The sequence below is a fragment of the Polypterus senegalus genome, chromosome 1, assembly GCF_016835505.1.
Source record: "Polypterus senegalus isolate Bchr_013 chromosome 1, ASM1683550v1, whole genome shotgun sequence".
NCBI lineage: Eukaryota > Metazoa > Chordata > Cladistia > Polypteriformes > Polypteridae > Polypterus > Polypterus senegalus.
In genome coordinates this window covers 341,152,928-341,175,760 of record NC_053154.1, presented here as the reverse complement: position 1 = coordinate 341,175,760, position 22,833 = coordinate 341,152,928, and the positions used below count along the sequence as shown (strand labels likewise).

The window sequence follows — 22,833 nt, the reverse complement described above, 5'->3', positions numbered from 1 at the left end:
TCAAACATACACCCCATCCACATGCCCCAGTCCCTTTAAGATTGTACCTTTTGGCTTTGGATCCAACTGGGCTGGGAATTTCACTGCTAAATTCAGCGCACTGGTAAAATATACCAATGACACGTTTGCCCTGTACAGTTTAACACTAGAATTACCAGAGCCTACGAAAAAACTCGTAGATCCGCCCCACCTTAAACCGCTTCTTCAATACGTTCGCAACTGTGTCTCAAAGGGGGTTGGGGGTTTAGGGAAGGATCCTGAACACGACTGAGAGAATGAAAAGTGAATAAAAAAAAACAAAGCTAACCTTTACAAGTATCATAAATTACAGCGACTGTTACAGACTGAAATCAAATGTGTTTTTATTCTAAAATAGTGAGAATAAGAGCAGCTCACTTCTCAAAACGGAGTCATGCAGGATCGAACTTGTGACCTTTTGTGTACCAGACAGGAGTTGATGCCATTATACCACCGAGGAAGTTGTAACAATTGCATGTGAATATGGCATGCTAACACGGCTTTTTTTTCTGCAGTTATATTTTTTAATAAATGCGCATTTGTTCTGTTATATTTGAACCTTTTGTGAAAGTGTTTCTTTGATATTTGGACTTCAGGCTTCATACACTATATAGTTTATGCCTACATTTTGTCATTTACTACTAGAATATGAAAAACGTTTCTGTTTTAACAATGTGTTTACACAGATTACTGTAGAAACGGAATACACGTGAAATGCGTGTATTCCAAATAATGATCTATTATTTCCACTCTAAAACTCCACTTCACTCCCAGATAATCAATCAAGGCATGAGCTGGGAGAGGTTTGTGCACGTTCTAAGTCTGTGGGGGGATGAAATAGCCAGCTGCTTGCTGCGTGTCTTTATCAGCACATTTACAGGACAAAAGACGCTGGCGGAGAGGTGCAAACAGATTTAAGCAGCGATTTAAGGTGGGACGGATTTTTGAGTTTTTCGTAGGCTTTTTGTATTTCTAGTGTTAAAGGAGCATTCTCACCGGCTTGTAGACAAGTATTATCCTGGATGCCAAAGTCTGCCTCACCCGGGTGTGATGGTGTTAATGACCCTCAATGGAAGACGCAAGCGTCACAAGTAAAAGGCAGCGCCGTACACACTGATGACCTCCCCTTGTCAGCCATTACTCATTTTTGCGTGCATCCAAACTAATCTAGATACTGAGCATTTCGTGCCTTTCAGATCGCTCCCTTTGTATTCCTCTTTCCCAGCTCCTTCTCCTCTCCTTTTCAAAATGCGCCTCTTTTTCTTTTTGAAGTCGGTCCAGCCTCTTGCAACACTCACCAGTGCATTTATTCAGGGACCCACAGGCATGGTTTGGCCCCCTGCTCCCCTTAAAGAAATATCCTTAAAATACTTAATCCCTAGGACATATATTCTAAAGAGAACAAGGGGCAGAAACAGACACAGCACACACAATATGTAGCAACCGTTACAGTACTCCACAGATGGTTCTGGCTTATAAAGTGCCATGTTAATGACATCATAATGAGCGACAATCTAAGCCACGCTCCCGTGTCAGGGCAATGTTCTGTCATCACCCTAACTCTAACCTGAAAAATCTTAACTGACTAAGAGAATAGCACGATGGTGCCTTCATTTAACTTAAGATAAGAATTATGAGTAACAGTTTCCAAAATGATGGCAAGTAATTCTTAAAGTTATCCTTGAGAAACTGGGCATGCTGAATATGCTTTTTTTCACATGGGATATCATTTGCCAGCCTCCAGAGTTTTCAAAAATCCACCTTAAGGTTTTCCTCCTTGGGTATTCGAGCATAAAGCAGTGCGGAGTCTCTATGAGTTGGACGTCTGTTGACATGTCCAAGACTCAGAGACCTACCTCCTCCACCTTGACATCAAGAGCTCTGCTATGGTCCACGTCTTGTCCTAAGCGACCCTGAATGGTGAGTTGTTTTTTGCTGCCCTAAACTGTGACAAGGTGCTCTGCCTTGCTTTTACTTCTACTCTCTTCTTGTATTAATGTAAACAGGATTATTAGTTAGTGAAGCACATGTGATGGACGTGTGATGGACATGTGGAGTCTCCCATGTGTTTGTTAGCATTCATGGTCACCACCCACCAAGATCATGACACGTTACACTCTACTTACATCCAATTGTGAAGCACAGAGTTTCACTTCCTTTACACTGGATAGTCCCATTGATGTTGCCGTTTACTCCAAAATAGCACGTCAGAGAATTCAGAGTTTGTGGAGACACTAAAATATAAGAATGACAAAATCAGAGAAATGCAATAAAGAAGCACACTAGCCTTCCGCAGTTAAACTCTGACAATGTACCAAACTGTATGACAAAAAAGCAAATGGCAGAAAAATTGACAAATCATTTAGCCCCATGAAGAGTCCACTTGTGGACATTTCTGTTCTGACTTTAAAATTCTGCTTATGGTTTATAAAGCCTTAAATAATCTCGCTCCATCTTATATATCGGAATGTCTGACACGTTATATTCTAAATCGTAACCTCAGATCCTGAAATGAGTGTCTCCTTAGAATTCCAAGAACAAAACTTAAAAGAAGTGGTGAGGCGGTTGGCCTTCTGCTGTTATGCACCTAAAATCTGGAATAGCCTGCCAATAGGAATTCACCAGGCTGATACAGTAGAGCACTTTAAAACACTGCTGAAAACACATTACTGTAACATGGCCTTCTTATAACTTCAATTTAACTTAATCCTGATACTCTGTATGTTCAATTTCTTCATAATAACTACTCATGGTGGCTCTAAAATCTGTACTGACCCCTACTCTCTCTTCTGTTTCTTTTTCCGGTTTCTTTGTGGTGGTGGCCTGCGCCACCTCCACCTACTCAAAACTTCATGATGGTCCAACAATGATGGACGGAATTAAAAGGCAGAATTCTACGTGACCATCTTCATCAAGCCTTTCTGTGAGAACCCTAAATCCTAAGAGGACTGTTTGATTTATGTGAGGTAGAATGCCCAGAGGGGACTGGGTGGTCTCATGGTCTGGAATCCCTACAGATTTTATTTTTTCTCCAGCCGTCTGTCCCCCCTGGTCATTGGACCTTACTCTTATTCGATGTTAATTAATGTTGATTTATTTTGTTTTATTATTGTGTCTTTTATTTTTCTATTCTTTAATATGTAAAGCACTTTGAGCTACTGTTTGTATGAAAATGTGCTATAGAAATAAATGTTGTTGTTGTTGTTGTTGTTCTAACTGTCACCTGTGGTCATGTGCTCTAGGATGTCACTGAAGAAGTCAGAATGCTGGTTGGGGTCACAATGTCTAAATCAGAGTTTCTCAACCTTTAAGTATTTGCGACCCGAGTTTTCATAACAGTTTTAATTGCGCCTCCCTAACGTTTTTTGAAAGGAGCCCACTAATACCAATTTGTTCTTTTTAAATTTATGATATATCATAGATGCATATTTTATTATACCTACTTAACTTTTATTGACATTTATATAACTCTATATTTATTTTTCTAGTATCAGAATGTAGTTTAAGTTAATTTGTTTTGGTTTCAATAGATGTATTTTTCATATTTTTGATTCTTGTTTTCTTTTTTTCACACCTTCGCATCCCCCTTTATGTTACTTTACGCCCCCCTAGGGGGGCCCGCCCCACAGTTTGAGAACCACTGGTCTAAATGAAGTGCTGTGGAGCTCTGTCACTCACAATGGTTTGACGATGGACACGGCCCATTGGGAGCAGACTGAGACGGATTTGAGAGGCGTGGACCCCAATATGGGATCACCTGGGGCCTCATGTATGAACGGTGCGTATGCACAGAAATGTTGCATAAGAAGTGTTCCACGTTCAAATTGCGATGTATAAAACCTACACTTGGCGTAAAGCCATGCACTTGTACCTCATACCTTGACGTACGCAAGTTCTCTGCTCGGTTTTGCAGACTGGCGGCACCCAGCGTCAAAGCAGTGCTACTGTTCCTGTGTGGTTACACCTTATTTTCCTGACGCGGCTTTATAAATACACTGAAACTAACCGCATATTGTTTATTAGTGTAATGCATCTGATTGTAATTAACTCGTAACAATATAATGGGCCAGGGAACAGCCATAGTATTCCAAATACCATAACTGCTTTAGTGTTGTTCTTCTTCTTCTTCTTCTTCTTCTTTCAGCTCCTCCCGTTAGGAGTTGCCACAGCAGATCATCTTTTTCCATATTACTCTCACTGCACGACTCGGAGTATTTATATCACTGTATCAGAGTGTGAATCACAGCAGCAGCTGATCGGAAAGAGAATTATCGGTATACAGCTTCAAGGACACGCTGTCTCAGCCACGGCAAAACGTTTCAAAGCCTTTCCTGTACGGACCTTGCGGTTCAGAAACAGTTTCATCCCAAGAACTTTAAATGCACTCAATCAATTGCTCCTTGTAGAACTGTTTGTACTTATAAGTACAATCACCTCACTGTAAACTTGCACTACAGTTATAATATCTCACAACCTGAGCCACTTTATAAAGCGCGTATTTACATATGATGACGATATCATTCAGCAAAATATGTTTATTATATTATACAGGTAAAACTTTAACTTAAAAAGTTTTGAAGAATCATCGTTGTTAGCTTACAGATGGCTTAACGTCTGTTACAGAGCTGATTGTGTGCCGATTGGGTATTTGGAGAAAGAAAAGTAAGGACAAGAATTGAAGGTTAGTACGTTTGAAAGAGACAGGACTGCTGCAATGAATTATTTCATTGAAGGTCGCACATGGCACAGCAGCATCTTGTATGAGACATGAACAATCACTGTGCCACTGTGTTCTCATGTTTAATAACATGCTTTCATTCCAATCATCATGAAAATGATATCACGTATACATCTCAGTATTTTAATTATTCAGAGAGCTGTAATATCACAAATGTAATGGATTCTGTGTCCTGTCGGAGAAAGAGAAAGAACGGAAGCACGTAGTGATTCACACACATAGAGCACATTGAAGATCAAATACCAAACAAAGCATTTAACGTGCTACTTTAGTTACAATGGGATTTGAGAAACTAGTAAATTAAATGATTTTAAGATGAATGACAAAATAAACTACGTGATTAAAGTGGATATTTCGAGATTGAAGTTAACATTTCGTGTTTTTTCCCCACTGTGTGCCTTTTTTTTTCTCACTGTACCCTAATAAGCTTTCATATGACACTCAGATGGTGGGCTTTTCACAGCGACTTTGATATCTGAAAACTTCTTTTTTTTGTCGGGCACTGTGCGACTTTGTGAACTTGAGCTTGTTTCTCCAACATGCTATGTCACTCGATCAACTTCCTTTTGTTGTTTATTCCACTGTTTAAACCAACAAATAGTACGTTTTTCATTTCCCTCCACTTGGTATTCGCTGAAATTCTTATATTTTCCCTCTTGCTTTTCCCATTGTCTTTTCACAGAAGGCTGAACTTAAGATCTGTTTATATTGATTTGCATATTCAAAGAGGCGTAATTCTGGGAGGAGACGGGTGGGACAGAAGGCGCGTGCACGTGTGTTAGTTTTCACGCTGATCGGGATTTATGGAGCGGAAGAACACTGAAGTTGGAGTACGCACAGATTCCTGCATCTGGAATTTTCTGTGTGTAAGCACATTTCGGCTTTTGTGCTTACGTCATGTTATAGTGCGAATTCTATGCACAGCGTTATACATGAGGCCCCTGGTCATTTCTGAAGAGTGCTGCTGGGGTTTGGAGTTGTGTGATCAGTCCGCTCAGACTCCCAGAAAGATGACCAGACAGAGAAGGAGGTGGTGGCACCCACGGCTTTTTTGTGCCTCATTTACTCACAACATAGAATTCATATTTGAGATTGAGTCAGGTGAGGGAATTGGCACAAATGGTGTGCCACTTTGGATCAGAGAAAAACCTCAAAGAATGAGTGTCTGCATTCTCTTTGCCTTGATCTTTCTGCACATTGGTTCAGCCTCTTCCTCTTCACCAGCAATGCCCAGTGCGTCTGGCACCTGTGATGAACTTTATGTCCAGAGCTGACTTGACGTGACATATGCCCTTCGTTCTTACAAAGACCAGGACTCAACTCATTTGTAGGCTGGAGCACAGTAGTCAAGTGGAGCTTGGCAGTGCCAACTGGTCCATTTGCCATGTTCTGTGGAGTATGTGTGTATGTGTGTGTGTCATTATGGGAGTTTGGCTGGGCACTCAATGGTACCTTGGCTGGGGCTGTTTCCAGCCTTGTACTTAGTACTGCTGGGATGGGCTCTAGTCCCCTGTGACCCTGCTTTTGGTCATTGTCCATCTCCTATTTAATTTCATGAAATTTTGCTTAGAATTCATCCTTTGGTGGATCTAAAGTACGCACTCATACATTGGGTGTCTCAACATCCTATCCATTTTGTAAACTGGTTTTACCCCCTAAAAGGTTACAGTCTACCTAAATGGTATCCTTTTGGAATGCAACGGACCAAGAATCAACTGAATGACATGTTGCTGGTGGGCACACTCACATCAGATTTAAGGTCTCACCACTCTTGAATATCTTTAGGATGTGGAGGTAAAAGAAAAAGAAAAAATCAAAATGAATAGATGAAAAATGTGTAGACACTGACCAGCTTGTGCCATCACACAAACCAAAGGGTACAAGACAAGAGTTTGACTTCACCCTACCATAACCACTCAGTGGCATTTTAGGTGACAGGTCAACTTCATGGGAAAAATTGGAGGAGTACAGGAATAACAGACCACACTCCACCCACTGGAGACCAGGCGCTATAATGCTGCCCCTAGACAGAGGGCAAGATGTTCAGTGCAGAAGGAGCATTTCACACAAAATTACACACAGGCTAAACCTCACTAAAGACGTGAAAGAAGGAGGTGCTGTCATGGCTGACCGTTACCTGTTACTGAGTTCACCGGGATGCAGAGGCTTGTCGTGCAGCACTGGGCATTGAGATTGGCACTGAGGACCTCAAAGTTAAAGGAAAAGGAGGAATTGCAGATTCCAGGGTAGGTGCACCTCTGAAAATACTCCGTGCTGGACGTGCCATCTGTAGAGAGAGAGAACAGTGCAGCGGCTTCAGTGTCAGGATATTTAGGTGATCAATGAGGCCATCCTTTAGCTAATAAAAACATAAAATGTAGTTTTGTCAAGCATTCATACGGCATTACAGTCACACACATAAAGACAAGTTGGGGATTGCTGGTCACTTCAACGGGAAGACACACAATCCCACACAGGGGAGCCAAGTACAGGGATAAAGTTCAGAATGTTAAGCAGGATGAACCAGAGAAATGAAAACCATTAAAATACCAAAAAATGAAGAGGCTGCTTGGATCAGGAGCCATGGCAGACACCTCCTTGGGCCGAGAGCAAAGTCCAGGCGCCAGTTTAAGCAGACATGTAATTTACAACCAGAAGATGTCCCCATGACGTTGACGCACGCAGTGACACTTTGCATAAAAGAACACAGATTAACAAAACTCCCGAAGGAGCCGCGTGCCAGCACCGACTCTTACAACTTCATGGTGTCTACTAAAAATGTACATCTTGTTGTCCATTTTACTTAAGTGCCATTTATTTCTTCTTGAAGGGGAACAGTCAGACTTTTACGTTGGAGCTTCAAAACAATCACATCATTAAATGAAGTTTTCAACTTCATGAAGATGGCAGCAGTGACATCACTGGCCTGTTGTTGAGGTGGAGGAAGAATTTCAGCAGGGTGGTGTGAAGTGACATGTGTGGTGTCTGGAGATTATTTGTTATTTTGGGGACACCCTGATTATTCGCCTGTCTGGCTAAAGGGTGATAGAACTGCAGGCAGTGGTCACCTTAGGGCTGTTAAGGTTCACCATGCAGTTCCAGACCTAGTGATGGCACAATGGCAGGCCGGTTTCCTTGGAGTGTCCCTAACGACACTCTAATCCTGTAGTTCACATTCCTGACCTGCTGAATCCTTCAGTGACACCCCAATCTAGCGCACATGAACATGAAAAGATTTGATCTTATTGATTAAAACACAAAACTGAAAAGTTAAGGATGGTGAATGCCAAATAAAAGGCTAGAGATTCTTGTCCACTGAAACTGCTCACCTCTGTAATGCAGTTAAAATATCAGTAATAAAGATGACGATGGAGCGCCACGATGCCAAGTCAGGTTCTCGTTCAGCACGGTCATATCTGGGCTCAGGTGTGTTTACTTTTTATTGAATCTTTTTGTCGTCTTTAAAATATCCTTTTGTATTTCATAGTGTTATTAAATCTTTTCTTTTGTTTTGTATCTTGTTTTTCTGGAATCTATGTTTCTCAATTATTTTACTTGTCTCTTCTGATCAGTGAGGCTCAGATTGTGGTTTTAGCCTTGACTTTCTCTTAGCTTGGCAGTTGATCTTAATAAACACTTTCTGGAAGTTTCTGCTTTTGACCTCTTGTGTTTCTCACAGATTAAAACAAAGACAGTGCGACATCTAGATTAGTAGTAATTCTGCTTCAAAATTTATAGATACCTTGAGTAAGTCGAGTGTAATTGTGGAAAACCATTTAGATCAGTTAACATCAAATGTAAACGTGGAAAACAATTTAGATCAGCTAATATCACATTATAATGAGACCTTGAGAGATGCTCTGGACACAGTGGCTCCCCTTAAAACAAAAGTGATCAAAGCACATAGAAACTCTCCCTGGTTTAATGAAAATACTTGAGCTCTTAAATTAGAGTGTCGAAAACTGGAGCGCAGATGGAGAACAACAAAGCTACATGTCTTTCAAATTGCATGGACAGAGAGTGTAAATAAATATAAAAAAGCCCTCTTTAAAGCTCGCTCAGAATACTATTCTACATTAATAGATAGCAATAATAAAAATCCTGGGTACTGTTTAGAACAGTGGCTAAATTAACAAATGGAAATTCAGATCAACAGTGCAAAATACCAACAGATATTAGCAGTACAGACTTTATGAACTTCTTCAATGAGAAAATTAAAAATATAAGATCCCAGATCTCAGCATCACAGTACAAACCAAATACTAGCTTAGCAGACCCTGCCGCACATTGCATTCAGCACTTTAATAATTTTAATCCTGTAACTCACCAGGAAGTCTTAACTTTAATTACTAAAATGAAGCCCACTACTTGTTCCCTAGATCCAGTGCCAACAAAACTAGTAAAAGTGCAATGGATGTTCTTGCAGCCTATTCTAACCGTTATCAATAGTTCATTACTGCATGGCACGTACCTGATGCACTAAAAGTGTCAGTCATTAAACCTTTACTTAAAAGTCAGACCTAGACCCACACATACTAAATAATTATAGGCCTATTTCAAATTTACCATTTCTCTCTAAAATACTAGAAAAAGTAGTCGCCAGTCAGCTTCAGTCACACCTTACGCATTACAATTTATTTGAGAAATTCCAGTCTGGCTTTCGCACTGGTCATAGTACAGAAACTGCACTAACACGGGTTGTAAATGACATTCTGATATCCTCTGATGAAGGAAACTCCACTGTAATTATGTTGTTGGACTTAAGTGCAGCATTTGACACCATTGACCATTCTATTTTACTGCACAGGCTAGAAAATGATGTTGGGCTTACAGGCCCCGTGCTCGCTTGGTTCAGTTCTTATTTATCAAATCGATTCCAATATGTACAGAAATGTGCTGACAGTACTCCATCATTATACACAGAAGTTCAATATGGTGTCCGGGGGCTCAGTACTGGGACCTTTACTGTTTTCACTTTACATGCTTCCACTGGGATCTCTCATTAGGAAACATAATGTTAATTTTCACTCGTATGCAGATGACACCCAGTTATACCTTTCATTTAAATCAAATGAAGTTTCTCCGATGTTGTCTTTAATTAGTTGTGTTAGTGAATTAAAGGAATGGATGAATGAGAACTACTTGTCTTTAAATACAGATAAAACAGAGATGTTAATTGTTGGAGGGAATGACGCTGATCACAGCAATATTTTGTCATCATTTAACTCAGTTGGAATCCCAATTAATTTTACTGAATCAGGAGTTATCTTTGATTCTAGCATGTCATTTAAAGCACATATTACAAAGTTGTCCAAAACATGTTTCTTCCATCTTAAAAATGTTAGGAAATTAAGGAGCTTTCTAAATAAACAGGATTCTGAGAAATTAATTCAATGCGGTGTTCACTGGCTGTTCAAACTGTTCTCTATACAGCCTCCAGTTAATCCAAAATGCGGCTGCAAGAATTATTACAAGAACAAGAAAATATGAACACATAACTCCAGTTCTTAAATCTTTACACTGGCTCCCAGTTAAGTTTAGGGCAGATTTCAAAATCCTCCTTTTAACATATAAAGCATTAAATGGCCGAGGTCCGGCTTACTTGTCTGAACTTATCATGACTTACAAACATTAAGATCTCAAGATGCCGGTCTGCTTAGGATTCCAAGGATTAATAAAATAACAGTGGGAGGTCGAGCTTTTAGTTACAGGGCCCCTAAACTGTGGGGTGGTCTGCTTGCCACTATAGAGATGCCCCTTCAGTCTCAGCCTTTAAATCCCGGCTGAAGACTCACTACTTCAGTTTAGCATATCCTGACTAGAGCTGCTGATTAACTGTACAGACTGCATCTCTGTTGTCAGTCATTAGCACTCAAACATAAGTAACATGATAATTATAATTTGTATACTAACCCTCACCTATTCTGTTTCTTTCTCGGTACTCAAATGTGGCAATTGGTGCCACGGCCCACCTGCCAAGTTGTTTGCCTGCCTATGGTAAAGTCATCCCTGATGGAGGATCACAGGAATCATGGGAAAGAGGGGTCCTTTCATCGGATTGGCTGGCCGAGCAACGTTTCAGCCGTGGAATGGCCAAATGGGGAGGCAGCTTGATGGATGAGGTCTCCAGGACTCTAAAAATATCCAAATCTTATTATGTGATATCATCGACTGTTAAATTCTGCTCTGTACTTCTAAAATTTTTATTATTATGCTGTCTTAAGGAATTGTTCTGTTCTGTGTATATTGTATTGTATTGACCCCCTACTTTTGACACCCACTGCACGCCCAACCTACCTGGAAAGGGGTCTCTCTTTGAACTGCCTTTCCCAAGGTTTCTTCCATTTTTCCCTACAAGGTTTTTATTGGGAGTTTTTCCTTGTCTTCTCAGAGAGTCAAGGCTGGGGGGCTGTCAAGAGGCAGGGCCTGTTAAAGCCCATTGCAGCACTTCCTGTGTGGTTTTGGGCTATACAAAAATAAACTGTATTGTATTGTATTTCTGGCTTTCAATCGGCTTTTTGAGGATTTTATCTTTAGGCAGATCTTGTTACCTTTCTTGCTGTTTTTATCAGTTTTTCCAAAGTCAATACATTTTTGAGATTGTCAAAGAACATTGGTTACCTATTTAGGGCCAGAAGATTTTATTGTTTCATCTCCATCTTAGATTGTTTTGTATTTATTGAAAATTTTTAAATATTTAAATAAATTTTGGCACTAATAGAGAAAAATCATTTTGGCCTCAGGATCTCGTTTATTAGTAACTCATAAGCACGATGAAAGGTAGCTTTCTGCAATGACCTGTCAACAACAACAACAACAACAACAACATCATTTATTTCTATAGCACATTTTCATACACACAGTAGCTCAAAGTGCTTTACATAATAAAGAATAGAAAAATAAAAGACACAATAAGAAAACAAAATAAATCAACATTAATTAACATCGAATAAGAGTAAGGTTCAATGGCCAGGGGGGACAGAAAAAACAAAAAAACTCCAGACGGCTGGAGAAAAAATAAAATCTGTAGGGATTCCAGACCATGAGACCCCCTGACCAGTCCCCTCTGGGCATTCTACCTAACATAAATGAAACAGTCCTCTTTGGATTTAGGGTTCTCACGGAAGGACTTGATGATGATGGTCACGTAGAATTCTGCCTTTTAATCCATCCATCATTGTTGGAGCATCATGATGCTTTGAGTAGGTGGAGGTGGCGCAGGCAAAAGAAACAGAAAGAGAGTAGGGGTCAGTACGGATTTTAGAGCCACCATGAATAGTTATTATAATGAATTGAACATACAGAGTATCAGGATTAAGTTAAATTAAGTTAAATTGAAGTTATAAAAAGGCCATGTTAAAGTAATGTGTTTTCAGCAGTGTTTTAAAGTGCTCTACTGTATCAGCCTGGTGAATTCCTATTGGCAGGCTATTCCAGATTTTAGGTGAATAGCAGCAGAAGGCCGCCCGCCTCACCACTTCTTTTAAGTTTTGTTCTTGGAATTCTAAGGAGACACTCATTTGAGGATCTGAAGTTACGATTTGGAATATAAGGTGTCAGACATTCCGATATATAAGATGGAGCGAGATTATTTAAGGCTTTATAAACCATACGCAGTATTTTAAAGTCAATCCTGAATGACACAGGTAACCAGTGTAGTGACATTAAAACTGGAGAAATGTGTTCGGATTTTCTTTTCCTAGTTAGGATTCTAGCAGCTGCATTCTGCAATAGTTGCAAACGATTTGTGTCTTTTTTGGGTAGTCCTGAGAGGAGTGCATTACAGTAATCTAATCGACTAAAAACAAAAGCGTGAATTAATTTCTCAGCATCTTTCAATGATATAAGATGTCTAACTTTTGCTATATTTCTTAAGTGAAAAAATGCTGTCCTAGTGGTCTGATGAATATGTGATTTAAAATTCAGGTTACAGTTAACGGTTACCCCTAAATTTTTTACTTCCATCTTAACTTCTAATCCTAATGCGTCAAGTTTATTTTTGATAACCTCACTAATCACAGTAATCTAGTCGACTGAAAACAAACGTGTGAACTAATTTCTCAGCATCTTGCAGTGATATAAGAGGTCTAACTTTACTTATGTTTCTTAAGTTAAAAAATGCTGTCCTAATGATCTGATTAATATGCGATTTAAAATTCAGATTACAGTCAACAATTACCCCTAAGCTTTTTACCTCCGTCTTGACTTTTAATCCTAATGTATCCAGTTTATTTCTAATAGCCTCATTGTATCCATTACTGCTAATCACTAAGATTTCAGTTTTCTCTTTATTTAACTTGAGAAAGTTACTATTCATCCATTCTGAGATACAAGTCAGACATTTTGTTAGTGAATCAATAGAATCGGGGTCATCAGGTGCTATTGCTTGTTCACACTCTCTCTTTCTTTCTTTCCTAGGTCACGAAGCGGAAGCGGAAGTACAAGCACACAATGGCCGACAGTGAGACGAATAGTGTTGCCGTCATCGTCGAAGAACTCCAGGCATTTGACAAGCAGATTCAGAAATTCCTGTTCAGAAGAAGGTACCTCAGAGGTTTGAAGGCTCGGCTGCAGGATAAACCATCCTCGACATTTGATGTCGACGCAACATTAGCCGCCCAATTTCAAGGACAAGTAAGCTTCACCCCTGCGCCTTGAAGGAGCGACGACGACGCCGATGAAGACCTTGGCGTATTTCAGACATGCAGGCGGGGGTTCAAGGCTAGAACACCTCCATCGGCACAGGCGAGCATCCCAATCCAGAACCGGTTCGACCCTCTCCGCGTCCCCAGTTTGCCTTCAACCCCGGGTGATGTAATCGTGGTAGGTGATTCGATAGTACGAAACCTTAATATCACATGCCCTAATCAAAAATCTTTCGTTTCTTGTTTTCCCGGTGCTCGAGTCCGAGACATGATGAGACGGGCGCCGACCATCTTCGAGAAACACAAGAGGGCAGTTGGATCCATCATTTTACACTCCGGCGTAAATGACATAAGGCACCGACAGTCTGAGATTCTCAAGGCTGACTTCGCAGCACTAATTAAAGACACGAAGGAGAGGACCCCATCGGCAAAAATTTTCATCTCGGGTCCACTACCTCTCGTCAGACGATCAAATAAATACTATAGTTGTCTGCTGGGATTAAACAACTGGCTGAAAGGCTTCTGCGAGACTCAAGACATCGGGTTCATCGATAATTGGGACCTTTTTTGGGAAAGACCGCGTTTTTTCAAGCGGGATGGCTTAAAGCACCCGGGTTCAATAGATTTTTGCCGGGTCCTCCCTGAAAACATCGCTAAGGTAATTCGTCTATCTTGACTGTCTGTTTCTACTTTAAACTCCCTCCATAATACTACTGCTTTGCTAGGACATAATGGCTTAATACAGTCTTCTGTAAAAGAAAACATTAATACTTTAATAACCAGTCTTAATGCACGTAAAATCTAGGCAGTGCGGCATAAACACCAATAATTTAGTTGCAATTACTACTTTAGATCAACAATGCATTAAAACTATAAAACAGATTGTAGATTACATAAAAATACACACAGAGCGCTAACAAAAATAATTTAGTTTCTGTTCCAATAACTAATAACGCGCATAGAATTCAGCTCTGCCCCCCCAAACATTAAATACGGCACTATTAAATGTTAGAGCTTTAACTAACAAGACGTTTTTTATCAATAATCTTATTAGTGATAGAAACATTGATTTTATTGCACTAAGTGAAACATGGCTCAGCACAAACGGCACAGCTGTTTTAATCGAATCTGCGCCTCCAGATTACAGTTTTACTCGTGCAGACCGCCAGGAAAAAGGGGAGGCTTGGCAAACATTTACTCGAGCGGTTAAAATGTAAAGATGTTAGTTTTGGTAAATTTAAGTCCTTTGAGTATCTCGCCGTTGTTATTCATGGAGATTCTCACGTTCTAGTTTTATCCGTGTATAGACCTCCTAAATTTAACGTCTTTCTTGAGGAATTCTCTGACTTAATGTCAATTTTAATTACAATTATGACACACTCTTAATTGTAGGTGACTTTAACTTTCATATCGATAATCAGTGTGACCTAAAAGTAAAGGAATTTATGAACCTCCTGGACTCTTTTGATTTGAGACAGCTCGTTAATCAGCCTACACATAAAGCAGGTCATACGTTAGACTTAATTATCACCAAAGGACTAAAGTTGATATAAAGCAGATCATTGATATTGGTCTATCAGACCATTTTCTTCTACTTTTTAATATAGAAATAATGATAGAAAACATTCATGAGAAGCATATTGTTAAAAAACGCTTCTTTGACTCATCAGCAGCTTTAAAACTTACAAACATTCTAAGCAATCAGTCCGTTTATAGTGCCAACTATAATAGCGAGGATAATGTAAATAGTAAAGTGGAAAGATTTAATTCTAAAGTAAGAACTGCTGTTGACATAGTTACACCTGAAAAGACGGTTAAAAATCTTCTAGCATTGTTATACCATGGAAGACCCAAAGAGTGTCTGATTTAAAGAGAACATGTCGTAGAGCTGAGCGTAAATGGAGGAAGACTAAACTAACTATCCACTATGAAATATTAAAAGTTAAAATAACAGAATACAATAACACAGTCCGTCTTGAGAGGCGCTGCTATTTCTCTAAGATTATAAATAACAATGCTAGTAATCCCAGAGTCTTATTTTCTACAATTGATCGTCTGCTAAACCCAGGTAACTCAAAGGAATGCCCCATAATACTTCCAGTGAAACCTGTGAGAACATTGCTGTATTTTTCAATCAAAAATTAATGATATTAGAAATAACATAGTATATCTCCCCAACACTGGAACCTCCTAAGCCCCAGTACTCCGTTATAAACAAATTAAATGTTTTCACCAGGATAGATTTACCTGAATTACTTAGTATAATCTCTCAACTGAAACCCTCTACCTGCGTCCTTGACCTAATACCAACAAGGTTTTTCAAAGAAGTATCAGGCGCTAATTGATAATATTCTGACATAGTAAATTCATCATTAGATACGGGGGTCTTCCCAGACTGTCTTAAGACTGCTGTAGTTAAACCCCTACTCAAGAAAAATAATCTTGACCCCTCTGCTTTGAAAATTTTAGACCCATCTCTAACCTGCCCTTCTTAAGTAAAATTCTAGAGAAGGCAGTCATTATGCAGTTAAATGACCACCTCAATAAACATGCTATTCTTGATAAATTTCAGTCAGGTTTTAGAACAAATCACAGCACAGAAACTGCACTCGTTAAAGTAGTAAATGACTTGCGGGTAAATGCAGACAGAGGCCATTTATCTGTTCTCATCCTCTTAGATCTGAGTGCTGCATTTGACACCATTGATCACAATATTCTTAGAAATCGCCTTAGTCAATGGGTGGGCCTCTCTGGCAGTGTCTTAAATTGGTTTGAATCCTACCAGGCAGGGAGAAAATTCTTTGTTAGTTGTGGTAATCACAACTCAAAGACACATGATATCTATATGGTGTTCCACAAGGCTCTATCCTGGGTCCGCTGCTCTTCTCAATCTACATGCTTCCGTTAGGTCAGATTATCTCAGGTTACAACGTGAGCTACCACAGCTATGCTGATGACACACAGCTGTACTTATCAGTAGCATCTGATGACCCTGATTCTCTTGATTCACTAACACAATGCCTTACTGGTATCTCTGAATGGATGAATAGTAATTTTCTCAAGTTAAATAAAGAGAAAACTGAAATTGTATTGATTGGCAATAATGGATTCAATGAGGTTTTCAGAAATAAACTTGATGCATTAGGATTAAAAGTTAAGACGGAAGTAAAAATTTAGGGGTAACTGTTGACTGTAATCTGAATTTTAAATCACATATTCATCAGACCACTAGGACAGCATTTTTCACTTAAGAAACATAGCAAAAGTTAGACCTCTTATATCATTGAAAGATGCTGAGAAATTAATTCACGCGCTTTGTTTTCAGTCGACTAGATTACTGTAACGCACTCCTCTCAGGACTACCCAAAAAAGACATAAATCATTTGCAACGAGTGCAGAATGCAGCTGCTAGAATCCTAACTAGGAAAAGAAAATGAACACATTTCTCCAGTTTTGATGTCACTACACTGGTTACCTGTGTCATTCAGAATTGACTTTAAAATTCTGCTTATGGTTTATAAAGCCTTAAATAATCTCGCTCCATCTTATATATCGGAATGTCTGACACCTTATATTCCAAATCGTAACCTCAGATCCTCAAATGAGTGTCTCCTTAGAATTCCAAGAACAAAACTTAAAAGAAGTGGTGAGGCGGCCTTCTGCTGTTATGCACCTAAAATCTGGAATAGCCTGCCAATAGGAATTCGCCAGGCTGATACAGTAGAGCACTTTAAAACACTGCTGAAAACACATTACTTTAACATGGCCTTTTATAACTTCACTTTAACTTAATCCTGATACTCTGTATGTTCAATTCATCATAATAACTATTCATGGTGGCTCTAAAATCCGTACTGACCCCTACTCTCTCTTCTGTTTCTTTTTCCGGTTTCTCTGTGGTGGCCTGCGCCACCACCAACCCACTCAAAGCACCATGATGCCCCAGCATTGATGGACTAAAAGCCAGAAATCCACGTGATCATCATCATCAACTCCTTCCGTGAAAACCATAAATACAAAGAGGACTGTTTCATTTATGTTAGGTAGATTGCCCAGAGGGGACTGGGCGGTCTCATGGTCTGGAATCCCTGCAGATTTTATTTTTTCTCCGCCGTCTGGAGTTTTTTTTTTTTTCTGTCCCCTGGCCATTGGACCTTACTCTTATTCTATGTTAATTAATGTTGACTTATTTTATTTTCTTACTGTGTCTCTTATTTTTCTATTCTTCATTATGTAAAGCACTTTGAGCTACTGTTTGTATGAAAATGTGCTATAGAAATAAATGTTGTTGTTGTTGTTGTATTGATAAGTACAGCTGTGTGTCATCAGCATAGCTGTGGTAGCTCACGTTGTGCACTGAGATAATCTGACCTAACGGAAGCATTGAGGAACACCATATTGGATATCATCTGTCTTTGAGTTGTAATTCCCACAACTAACAAAATATTTTCTCCCTGTCAGGTAGGATTCAAACCAATTTAAGACCCTGCCAGAGAGGCCCACCCATTGACTAAGGCGATTTCTAAGAATGTTGTGATCAATGGTGTCAAATGCAGCACTCAGATCTAAGAGGATGAGAACAGATAAATGGCCTCTGTCTGCATTCACCTGCAAGTCATTTACTACTTTAACGAGTGCAGTTTCTGTGCTGTGATTTGTTCTAAAACCTGACTGAAATTTATCAAGAATAGCAGGTTTATTGAGGTGGTCATTTAACTGCATAATGACTGCCTTCTCTAGAACTTTACTTAAGAAGGGCAGGTTAGAGATGGGGCTAAAATTTTCAAAGGCAGAGGGGTCAAGATTATGTTTCTTAAGAAGGGGTTTAACTACAGCAGTCTTAAGACAGTCTGGGAAGACCCCCGTATCTAATGACGAATTTACTATGTCCAGAACATTATCAATTAGCACGCCTGATACTTCTTTGAAAAACCTTATTGGTATCGGGTCAAGGACGCAGGTGGAGGGTCTCAGTTGAGAGATTATTTTCTTTAAATCAGGTAAATCTATCCTAGTGAAAGATTTTAATTTGTTTATAACAGGTTGCTGGGGTTTAGGAGGATCCTTAGTGTTTGGGAGATATACTATGTTATTTCTAATATCATTAATTTTTTGATTGAAAAATACAGCGATAGCCTCACAGGTTTTACTGGAAGAACTTAGGAGGCATTCCTTTGAGTTACGTGGTTTAGTAGGCGATCAATTGTAGATTCATAGAGCTAATCAACAGCTGTGACTTGGTCAATGGTGTCTCTGCGCTGCTGTTTGTGGTTGTGTAGGCTAATGTCTACTTCTAGAGCTCAGATGGTAGGAGCCATTGAAGGCCAATCCTAGAGGCAAAGCCGAGACATCCTTACCTTTGTAAGCTGACAATAACTGAACAGCTCCTTCCACTCTGCTTCAAGATGTCTGCCTGATATCAAATCTTATTTAAGCAGTTCTACCAAAACTGCTCAGGGACGCCTCCATGCAGACATGTGGTAAATTCCATTCTGACCACGTTTTGTTCAGATCCTCCCTGGGACAGGTATAATATTTCCATTTTTTTTCTATTTAAATTTAGTAACCCACAAATTACTGTGAAAAAATGAAGATACATATTTCTTCAAAATCATTAATACTTCCTTATTTTTTATTTTAACTTTCATTCATGAAACATTTTATGCTTACTGTTATCCTAAAAGGTTTAACCATTTCTAACAATTTTCTAATGTAACCATTAATTTAAGTTTGCAGATGATACCAGGATAAGTGGATTAGCAGATAATTTGAAATCCATTATATCATCACAGAAGGACTTAGATAGCATACAGGCTTGGGCAGATTTGTGGCAGATGAAATATCAGTAAATGTAAAAAATTACACATAGGAAGTAAAAATGTGAGGTTTGAATACACAATGGGCAGTCGGAAAATCGAGAGTACACCTTATGAGAAGGATTCGGTGTCGTAGTGGACTCTAAGCTATCAACTTCCTGACAGTGTTCAGAAGCCATTAAGAAGACTAACAGAATATTAGGATATATAACACGATCTGTGAAGTACAAGTCCAAGGAGGTTCTGCTCAACCTTTATAATGCACTGGTGAGGCCTCATCTTGAGTACTGTGTGCAGTTTTGGTCTCCAGGCTACAAAAAGGACATAGCAGCACTTGAAAAGATCCAGAGAAGAGCGACTAGGCTGATTCAGGGCTACAGGGGTTGAATTATGAGGAAAGATTAAAAGAGCTGAGCCTTTACAGTTTAAGCAAAAGAAGATTAAGAGGTGACATGATTGAAGTGTTTAAAATGATGAAGGGAATTAGTCCAGTGGATCAAGACTTGTATTTTAAAATGAGTTCATCAAGAACACGGGGACACAGTTGGAAACCTGTTAGGGTAAATTTCACACAGACATTAGGAAGTTTTTCTTTACACAAAGAACGATAAACACTTGGAATAAGCGACCAAGTAGTGTGGTAGACAGTAAGACGTTAGGGACTTTCAAAACTCAACTTGATGTTTTCTTGGAGGAAATAAGTGGATAGGACTGGCGAGCTTTGTTGGGCTGAATGGCCTGTTCTCGTCCAGAGTGTTCTAATGTTCTAATGTTCTAATTACATAACAAGCATGATGTCTGAGTAAGAAAACATCTTCATTCAATTTTAATGGCAACACACGGATTCAGAGCGATGCTCATACTTCCCGCACGGTCGCTCATTCCAACGGCGTCGCTCGTACTTATTGCGAAAATTGGTGCTCATAAATTTTTGGCTTAAACAAAATGTCGCTCATAAACAATGTTTTTTGCTCAGTATATGCTACTCCTTAGAGGAAACAGTGCACACAAGGGTGTCATTTGTTCTTGTGGTTTAGACAGACCTCCCTGTCCCCGTATTTAGCCCATAACTTCATTATCAAGTTATTCATCTTAGCGATTCTGGTTTCACATGTCTGTTTTGCTTGCTTGATGCCTTTAGTCCATTTATGACTTGAATCAGCTCTGCTTTCCCTAGTGGGCCATGGCCAGCCCAGGTCTGGTTCTTATTTATTGATCTCCAACTTTAAAGTGATGATGTGAACTCCGAGAGGTGTGGACTCTGGGCTCAGTCCTGTCATAAACGGCCATTCCAACCACAGGACTGCAAGACTGCCGCTGCCTGGGTGTTTGTAGGGCCGGACACATCATTTCACACCCCACATGACAAAGTATGTGTCAAATGCCAAGAGAGCACAAATGGGACCATTCCTGCTTAACAGATAAAACGGTGCTTGTTAAAACATTTTCTTTCCACACTCACCAATAACTTGACCCACCCTCAAATCACAAGCGCACAAGCCCATCACACAAGCTGAATGTCAAAACTGATTGTCACAGATCCATCACAGAGGCTAAGAATGTTGTGACCGAGAGGTTTATTAGGGTTAGGGAGGAATAGCAATGGCTGCTGGAGGACAACCAACTTTCATTTGGTTAAGGAGTTCACTGCTGGCTCTAAGCAAATGGAAACTCTCAAAAGCCAGAAACCCTAAAAGTAAAGAAAGATAAAAACACACACAATGCAAGCAGACCCCCTTCACTTACCACACCCAGCCCCCTAAAGAAGTGAAATAAAGTGCCAATCAGGCAGACCCAACCTGTTCTTAATGGATTATTGCTGAAAGGCCTCAGATCAACTTACTCTCCACGACTTGCAGTGCAAAACTCCCACAGGCGGTGAATGAAGGATAACAGAGCCGAGGTCTACACAGGCCAGGGATGGAGCTGATGCAGGTGTTGCAGACCAAAGAATTTGATCCTGTCAAAAGAAGAGACTTCATTCAGGGGTGTGAGACCAATAAAAGCACATTTCCATTCTCAGTAGTCCTTTTGGCTGGACAAATGTCACTCATCAGTTAACATTTTCTGAAGTTCACACATGTGAGGACGTTGATAACCTCCAGTAATCATAGGGTCTGACAAGATGGGGGCCTGGAATCTAATAAGTCTCACTGGGACCGCATAACATTCATCATGGAGTCCTAAAGTAGGTGAGCAAGTGCAGAGAGAAACCGTGGACATGTCATTTGTAAAAAATCTCTGCACACAGAGTCAATTTTTAAGTTCTGAAGGAAAGTAGATGTGATGTCATTAGATAAAAAGGGACACCGGTTCAGCCAGGTTACCCACAAGTCAGTAAGCTTAACATGTATCACGTGTGAGTTAATGGAAGAAATGATGAAGTAAAAGATGGAGTGTTACAAGTCGAGAGAAGGTGTGCTAGTGATCTGCCAGCGTGGGTCAGACAGGGAGGTCTCGTTTTACTACTATGCTGGAATTCATGAATAAGCAGACACACAGAGAAGTGCAAAGGAAAGTGTTGAACCAGATTTATGGAAATAGAAGCTTGTGATCAAACTTAAAAAAGGGGGAGCTCAAGGTGCAGTGTAGAAATGAATGCAGATTTATTTACAGGGAGACAACCTTTAACGAATTAGGCAAAGGGGTCCTGTGGGGTCAGTGCCAAGGCCGCTGCTCTTCTTAAGAGATGTAAACAATCTGAATAAGATCATGTGATGATGATACCAAACTAGGAGGAACAGGAATCAGTGAAATCATTAGAGGATCCTGGGAGAATCTGGGCAAGATTGTGGTAGATGAAGTTTAGCGTAAGGAAATGAAGAGAGTTAGAGACACGAAACATGAATATTAGGTTTAAATACACAGGGCAAGGTTTGAAGTTTGAGAGAACATCTTACACGAAAGACCTGGGAGTCGAAGTGGACTAGATGTGACTAAGAAGGCTCAGTGGGAGTCCGGTTACTTAGTGCCCTTGACACGGGAAGTACATTTCAAGGCAGGTTATCCTTAAGATGTGCAAAGCACCAGTGAGGCCACACCTGGAGTACTGGGGCAGTTTTGGTCTCCATGTTACAAACAAAACACAAAGAAAGTCCAGAGTGTCATGAGCACTACATTTAAAGAAAAATATTTCAAAGGAAATCCTTATTCCTTTCAAAATCCTACATGAGTTTAGTGTGTTCTTATATTCAAGAACCTCCCTGGATACTTGGATTAATTGAACTTTTCAAATTGAGGTTTTTGTCTAATTGTATTTCCCTTTGACTTTGACTTTTTGCTTCTGTTCAGGCCTTTTGCTTTAACCTCATTTTGGCCTACTCCATTTTCTGACTTAGACCACATTTCAAGTCCTGGTCCCACTCTTTCGATCACTTCTCTCAACCTTCAGGAATAACAGAGAGGATAGCAACTGAGGAGAGATGAAACTTTAGAGTTGTGGCAAATGAACATTTAGAGGAGATCTGATTGAAGTTTTAAAAATTATAAAAAAACTAATTCCCTAATTATGAAGGGAATTAGGATGGTGTATCCCTCCTGTCACTTTAAGAAAAAGGATCTTGGCTGGTAACTTGAAGGTCGCCAGTTCAAATTCTGGCAGTGACAGAAGGAGTGC

The 22,833-nt window shown here is 39.8% G+C and overlaps 1 long non-coding RNA gene across 1 annotated transcript in view; it reads right to left on the bottom strand.

Moving 5' to 3' along the window:
- The window catches only part of LOC120517312, a 38,359-nt gene extending 17,235 nt beyond the window's left edge, over nt 1-21,124 (bottom strand). Inside the window, exons 1-3 of the long non-coding RNA XR_005631020.1 lie at nt 21,061-21,124; nt 6,894-7,043; nt 2,145-2,252 (exon numbers count right to left, since the gene is read on the bottom strand). This is a non-coding gene — a long non-coding RNA (uncharacterized LOC120517312). The remainder of the gene's footprint in view (nt 1-2,144; nt 2,253-6,893; nt 7,044-21,060) is intronic.
- Between the last annotated feature and the right edge of the window lie 1,709 nt (nt 21,125-22,833).